The sequence below is a fragment of the Anopheles gambiae genome, chromosome 3, assembly GCF_943734735.2.
Source record: "Anopheles gambiae chromosome 3, idAnoGambNW_F1_1, whole genome shotgun sequence".
NCBI lineage: Eukaryota > Metazoa > Arthropoda > Insecta > Diptera > Culicidae > Anopheles > Anopheles gambiae.
In genome coordinates, this window is record NC_064602.1 from 57,110,326 (window position 1) to 57,117,877 (window position 7,552).

Here is a 7,552-nt window from a genome sequence, read left to right on the forward strand (position 1 = left end):
GGATAGAAAGCATACAAAAAATATTCTCCAGAATAGCAATACACCGATTACAATGGGCTTCATCACAACAATTAGATTACCTGTCACGGTGCATGCTTCTTGGTCTACAAACCTTAGAACATAGACGTCAGGCATTACAAGCTACTTTTGTCGCGAAGTTAATCAGAGGGGACATAGACTCTCCCTACCTGCTAGAAAAGCTGAATCTTTATGCTCCTGAACGTAGCTATCCTCTCAGGATACGTGAGCTATTAATTTTATGTTCTTTCGATCGCGGAGGTGGTCGAATAAAATTCACGCGTTACTAATAAACTTAGTAACGTATATTCAACTTCTTTGTTACACTTGGTGTTGGCTCCGAGCACGCTTCCTTGCTGACTGCTAGATCTTCCGTGACCGCGCAACCGATGGCCCTCGGATCGATCACACGCATACATTGACGGATGACCATTTGCTGCCATCCGTGAGTTACCGCCGTGAATGAGTCCGGGTCAGGTTAGCTCACAACAATTAAGACCTACGTTCTCAAGATCTGCACATTCCTACAATGTGCCTTTTAACCAAATGATACATAGCTTCAACAAATATCAAAGATTCTTCGACTTCAATATTAGTATAGCTCAGTTTAAAACCAATTGTCTCTCGACTGATAGCGCTGTAGCTAAGTTTATAGATGAATTAAGGATTTATGATACAAGTAAGTGTCCCAGCAAATCTATGCAAGATACTAAATGACAAATAAATAAATAAATAAATAAATCAATAAATCAATAAATCAATCAAATCAATAAATAAAATAAATAATTTAGGTCTCCTTGCACCTAAATCTAAAGTAGCGCCACTTAAGAAGTTGAGCTTACCACGGTTGGAACTCTGTGCGGCTGTGTTGGGAGCGAAACTTTGGAAAATTGCATGCATCTCTTTGAAACAACCAATAACAGAAAGTTATTTCATGAGTGACTCTACCATTGTCCTGAACTGGAAAAGGGCTCCATCGTATACGTGGGCGACTTTCGTGGCAAATAGAGTCGCCACGATACAGGACTTAACCCCAGGCAATCATTGGCAACATGTGAAAGGAAGTGAAAATCCAGCAGACATCCTATCCAGAGGTGCTTTACCTAATCAACTCACTAAGGAATGGCTCCAGGGGCCACACTGGCTCTCGAATGATGAGTGCACGTGGTCAATTCCTGAGGAGGAATCGAATTTCGATGAATTGCAACTAGAGCGAAAGCGACAAGTGGCTGTAATGACGATGGGCGTTGCAGCACATCCTTTCCTGGATCGGTATTCATCCTACTGGAAATGTGGTAGAGAGGCAGCTTATTGTATTCGGTCAAAGATGCAGGAATTAGCCAGTACTCAGCGGTCCAATTACATATAACGAAATTATTAGTGCGATCCGACGTTTAGCCGTCTATTTACAACGATTTGAATTCCATGTTGCACATCAAAACTAAAGAAGTTGCGACCTTTTCTGGATGATAAAGGTGTTCTACGTGTTGAAGGGCGTCTTAAGCAAACAAACATCAGATGCAACACAAAACATGATTCTTCCGGCAAAGGACAACTTTACGCGAATTATTGCCAAAGCATACCATGAGATGGCGCTACATGGAGGTCCTTGCAACACCTTGGCAACAATGAGGCAAGATTTCTGGCTTTTAAATGGCAGAACATTGACCAACTACATGCACCGAAACTGTTTAACATGTTTCAAGGCTAATTCAACACCAGTTGCGCTGCCAATTGGCCAGCTACCAGTCAAGAGAGTGACACCACCTACAACACAACAACGTTTCCTGAATAAAAGAATTGTATTTCACTAAAATCACCCAACAACGACTCTGTTCGATAGGTGCTCTGTCAGCTGTTCGATGTCTTATAGACCTGTCATGATGCACTGCAATACGCCTATCTTTTCATCTCGAAAATTAAGCATTTTCATTGTTTAAATGAATATACATCTGCAGGGGGAAGATTAAACAAATTATTTACTTGTTATTCACATCAATAATAACATAAAAATCATTCAAATGTAATATTGAAAAATGTAAACAAACGTCCATGCCAAAACACATACAGTGCATACATATGCATTGTTTATTTATTTATTTATGTATTTCTACAAATGTCCGCCTCGAGGGCTTAACAATGTTTCTTAATTACTAAGGAAAGGATAAGGATGTTAATTACGAAGGAAAGGATAAGGAGGAAGAATTGAAGACGAGCACGGAAGAGGGATAAAGGAGTGTTAAAATCGAACAAATATGAATAGTATTTATTAAATGCAATCTGAGCTTTAAGGAATGGGTCATTTTGCCCATATTGAGTTAGCCGGGTGGGAATATAGTGTAATGTGATCGAACTTACGCGGGGCCGTCGTGCACCGTTTTTGCGGGGAGTCAGTCTTTACTGACATGAGCTGAGGTGGAACGAACTATTCGAAGCGGACTGATTTGATCGTCCAGGCGATCATGGAAACCCGGAAGGAGTTTCCCTTACTGGAAATGTTGGAGTTTAGAAGCCTTACCTTGGGTAGGGGGACATAACTAAACTCTTGAAATAAGTTGGTACACGAAGTTTTTAGGAAGCGTAACGTCCTATCTTGGCAGTCCGAACGAATCTGACCTGCCACGGTCGGAATTGGTTTTATTTATACTCAATAAGTTTCGTACATTTGGTTTAGGAATGTGTTTTTGTCCTAATTAAAGGTTATTGATATGAGGTGCAATTTATACATTATATTGGAGTGAGGTGTCTGTCAATTTTGTGCTTATGCTGCGCTTTTAGTGTTTTTACAAAGGTTCTGGAAAGTTTCAACTGTTCTAGCCAAATAACGAGTGCGTTCGTCGATCATTGCCTACACTGCGCTTTTAGCAATAAGTTGCTATGCGTTCTCTGTTTGTCCACTTTGCTGCAGTAACGCTTGAATTGCTTATGTTGCGCGTTTCGGTTGTTTTCGATAAATGTCTCAATGGTTTTTTCTATGGATGGTATGGTCTACGTATGTTGCTATGGTGTGGATTGATTTGCTGATGTAAAATAATGAATGTGTTGCAATAATGTGATTTGGCTTTCCGAAGTGTGTTACAATGTGTCTATAGCTAATAGTGTGTATTATAATAAGTTCTGTATAGCAGATATGCTACAATAGAGCGGTGGCCTATCGCGAAGATGGCGGGAAGGGGCATAAAAAGAAATTGCAGATAAGAGATAAGGAACATCAAGCTCATTAAGAATGACGCTGGCAATGAAACAAGTGGCGAGTTTTTATCGAGTTAAGACCCATGAGTCGACAACGATGTGGATAAGACGGGATCACTGCATTCTCATGACCCGAAAGAAAACGCCTCGTGGCAAGTCGAGTAAATTTGCGTTGAACTCCTTCCAATCTAGCAATATCCTGCACATTATTGGGGGACCACAAACTACACAAGCGTAATCAAGAATTGGGCGTACCCAGCAACAATAGAGAGACTTGGGACACAAGGGATCGCGGATAAAATGAGACAAACGGGTAATAAGGCCCCAAGTACGGTAAGCTTTGCTTGTGACAACAGTCCTCAGTAGAAAAGACAGGAAAGAAAATTTTTAGGTCATCCGCATACATAAGAAGACCATTGGGGGGAAGCACATTTACACAGTCATTTACAAACAAGACAAACAAGGGGGCTTAAAACGCTCCCTTGTGTGGTGATGGGAATTATCGTAGTAGGTTCGGTACGGGTTCGAGTCATAGGCCTGGTGGCAGCGCTGAGTTTGCACTTCGCGATTGGCGCGGTAAACTAATCGAACTTGACCTTGCGTTACAATTGAAATCAATGTGATGCGTCAGGTAAAAAGCGGACTTCCTGTTTAAACCGTGGGAACGACGTTATGCCACTTAGCATACGTTAACCTTTCGGATTGGGGTTTTGCTGACCGGCCAGCTGATACACGGTACGTTTGTTGGAGACAGTAAAGCCTTACCTTGGGTAGGGGGACAATACTGCTCATAAGTGAGTTGAAGGGACAAGATGTACGATCCTATGTCCGATCAGAACTGACCTTCTGTCCGTTCTGATAGCTTTATTTATACTCCCATCTTAAGAAAGCTAGCGCACATTTGTTCACCAGATGTTTACGCTCGTAACTTTCTCTTTCGCAACTTGATGCGCTTTGACAAACGCATGTTTGTCAAGAGGGTCGCCTTCCTGGTGGGCTTTTACAATTTACAATGTTTTGCTTAAGGTCTAATGTGTTTCTTATGCTAATTGTTCTTCCTTATTTATGACCTACTTTGGAGGTCTTCCTTGTTTATTTCCAGCTTGGGTGGTGCGACCACCATGGTAAAACACGGAACCGCGTGTGCAGTAAAACACGGAACACATGTGCAGTGTTTTACCCGGCTGTTAGCATTCATGCTTTAAACGAGTATGCGATAGCATGGATGCTACACTTGCGAGACACCAGACAAAACGGTTTGATAGACAATTTAAGACACGGACTCGGTAAGATCATCCAACTAGATAGGACTTCAACCAGGCGACCATAGATTCATTAAATCCAAGATTAGCAAGTTTGGCCAATAATAAATTGATAGGAACACTATCAAATGCTGCCTTGAAATCAGTATAAATCGTGACTTGACGACCAGAGGCCATGTTGTTGCAAATGAACGAAACTAGGGACATGAGATTAGAAGAGGTCGATCGTTTGGGCATAAAGCCATGCTGGTGATGAGAAATATAATGCGCAACACGCTTAAGGAATGAGCACAAAGCACAAAGTAGTGACACCCCGCGATGCATGCCATGCACATTTCCATAACATTGGAAAGGAACCGGAGTTTAACGACTTTCAAAATAAACGGTATAGTAATAAAACAAAAATCAATACGCATTTTGCGTATTGCGACATTAAAAGAAGGAATGATATTTGATGGTGTATGGATGAGGCCATCCGACAAAGACAAGGGACAAATAGTTGGGTCAACGAATACGCTTGCGAAGTGTTAGGTTAACAAATTAAATTGGTCAGCGGGAGAACTGGCAGACTCGCCGTCCACGGAAAGTAAGGAAGGTATAGTATTAGGGCTTACCCTGGTATTACTGTACCGCCAAAAAGCTCTCGGATGCATCGATAAGCGATCTTGGAGCCTAATTAAGAATGCGTTGTGACACCACCGGTTATAAGAGCGATACGCACTAGCTGCATATTTGTATATACGCAAACAATATGAAGTACGTTGTCGCCGATATAAACGTAGTTTACGATTTTTATCTGCTCTAAGTGCTCTTAAGGTTCAATTAGACCACGCAGGATAGGGAGGGGGAGAAAGGAGAGGACAACTTATTTACTACTACATCGATATCACAATTTTCTTCGATAAATGCCCAGTCCGCGCTTTCAATGATTTGGCTGAAGTTGAAGAAATCCATTCGTTTAAAGTTGAAACGGTGTAATGAAGAATTAGACTAAGCACGCGGCGTCATTAACGGGATCGAATCGGGAATCGATAGGGACAATTCCATTGCCGGGTGATAACGATCAATTGTGAGAGGCGCATAAGGAGACTCGAGAATACCGGTGCAATTACGAACCGTAGCATCGTTGGCGAAGGCGAGATCGAATTGACGCCCTCGGAATGTTTTTACATCCGATATTTGAAATAACCCATTTAAGTTCATCCCGTCCGAAAGCCCAGCCCCATTAGACAGCACGTTATAAGGGATAAAGAATTTATCGGCTTTCCACAAGAGAGAAGGAATGTTAAAATCGCCGACCCAACGGGACAAAAGTAGAAAGCTTGGAGCAAAATAATCGTTTGACTCGCTCTATCCTCTATACTGCGCTTGCTTGCACTCATGCGCGAGCGCTCGAGTATATTCTCTCAGAACTGAGTATTCCCGACAGACAAAGAGAACGAAATTTTCAGGCGAGAGGTAGGTAGAAACACGCGGTGGGGGTCCGGCCCGAAGTCGGATCCAAAGTCCGTTGTTTTGGGCTCGAAATTAAAAATGGCGGATCACGGCTATCACGGAGAGAATGCGCTCTCTTGCTTGCCTTTAAAATACACGAGGCGCTCTCGCTGTAAAGAACGCTCGCTCGCGCTGTTTCATCATACCCCTACCTCCCCGTTTCTTTCGGCTTGCGCTGCGCTGAACTGGTACCCCCTCTCACTTGATTCCATCGAATTGCGCTGCGTTGGACTGACACCCCCTCCCGCTCGTTTCTTTCGTAGCGCGCTGTGCGCTTCCCTTCATTCGGACTTGGTGCACCCGAATCAAAACAAAAACTTGAACACATCAAACTTGGTTTATATTTTATCACATTTATTGCAAATAAAAGCACATTTAAATACATTGCTTCACACAATCTTGCTTCAAACCACACACATTCATTATATAAAAAATCGACATATTTCAAATAACCGTCTAACTGCGTGGATCCCGTTGTTGATGTTCTTAATTACTTACTTATCCGGCGCTACAACCGCTTTGCGGTTTTGGCCTGCCTCAGGAGTGTCCGAAACCGCTCACGGTCTCGCGCCTTCGTCTGCCAGTCCGTTATCCCGGCCTTAATGGCGGACGCCTCCACGCCATCTTGCCACCTCAATTTGGGCCTACCACGCCTCCTCTGTCCTTGTGGACGGCCTAAAAATCCTTTACGGGCTGGGTCGTCCGTTTCCATGCGTATAACATGGCCAGCCCACCGGAGCCTGGCGAGCTTGATACGCTGTACGACAGTGAGGTCGCCGTACATCTCGTATAGCTCGTCATTATAGCGGCTCCTCCATTGTCCTTCCACACATACGGGGCCAAGTATCCTTCTGAGCATCTTCCTCTCGAACGCGGCTAAGAGGGTTTCGTCAGATTTGGACAGTGTCCATGTCTCAGAGGCGTATGTGAGCACTGGTACTATATAGGTACTATATAGTCCCAGCTTCGTCCGTCGCGACAGGTTCTTTAAGGAGAACTGCTTTTTCAGGCTGTAGAAAAACCGGTTGGCAGCCAGCATCCTTGCGCGCAACTCAGCTTCCATGCTGTTGTTGTTGCTGACCTTTGACCCCAGAAAGGTGAATTCTGGGACGAGTTCAAAAGTGCGTACACCTATCTGTACATCACGCTTACGTAGATTCTGATTATTTATTGGTAGGTTCGCTGATGTTCCCACCATCAGTTTGGTCTTTGCCTCGTTTATCTGCAATCCGAGGCTCTCTGCCGCCTGCTCGGTCCCTTGGTAGGCTTCTGCTACATAGGAGTGCCGCAGACCAATGATTTCTATATCATCAGCGTATGCCAGGATCTGGGTTGACTTATAGAAGATGGTTCCTGTAGTCTCCACCCTCGAGTCACGGATGGCTCTCTCTAGCGCCAAGTTGAATAGGAGACAGGCAAGCCCGTCCCCCTGGCGCAGACCCTTGGTGGTAGCAAAAGGTCCTGATCGTTTTCCATCCACCCTCACCTGGCATGTGACGTTGGTCATAGTCATTCTAACTAGCCTTATCAGTTTGGCCGGGATTCCAAATGAGCTCATAGCGTCGTACAGTTTTACCCTGGCTATG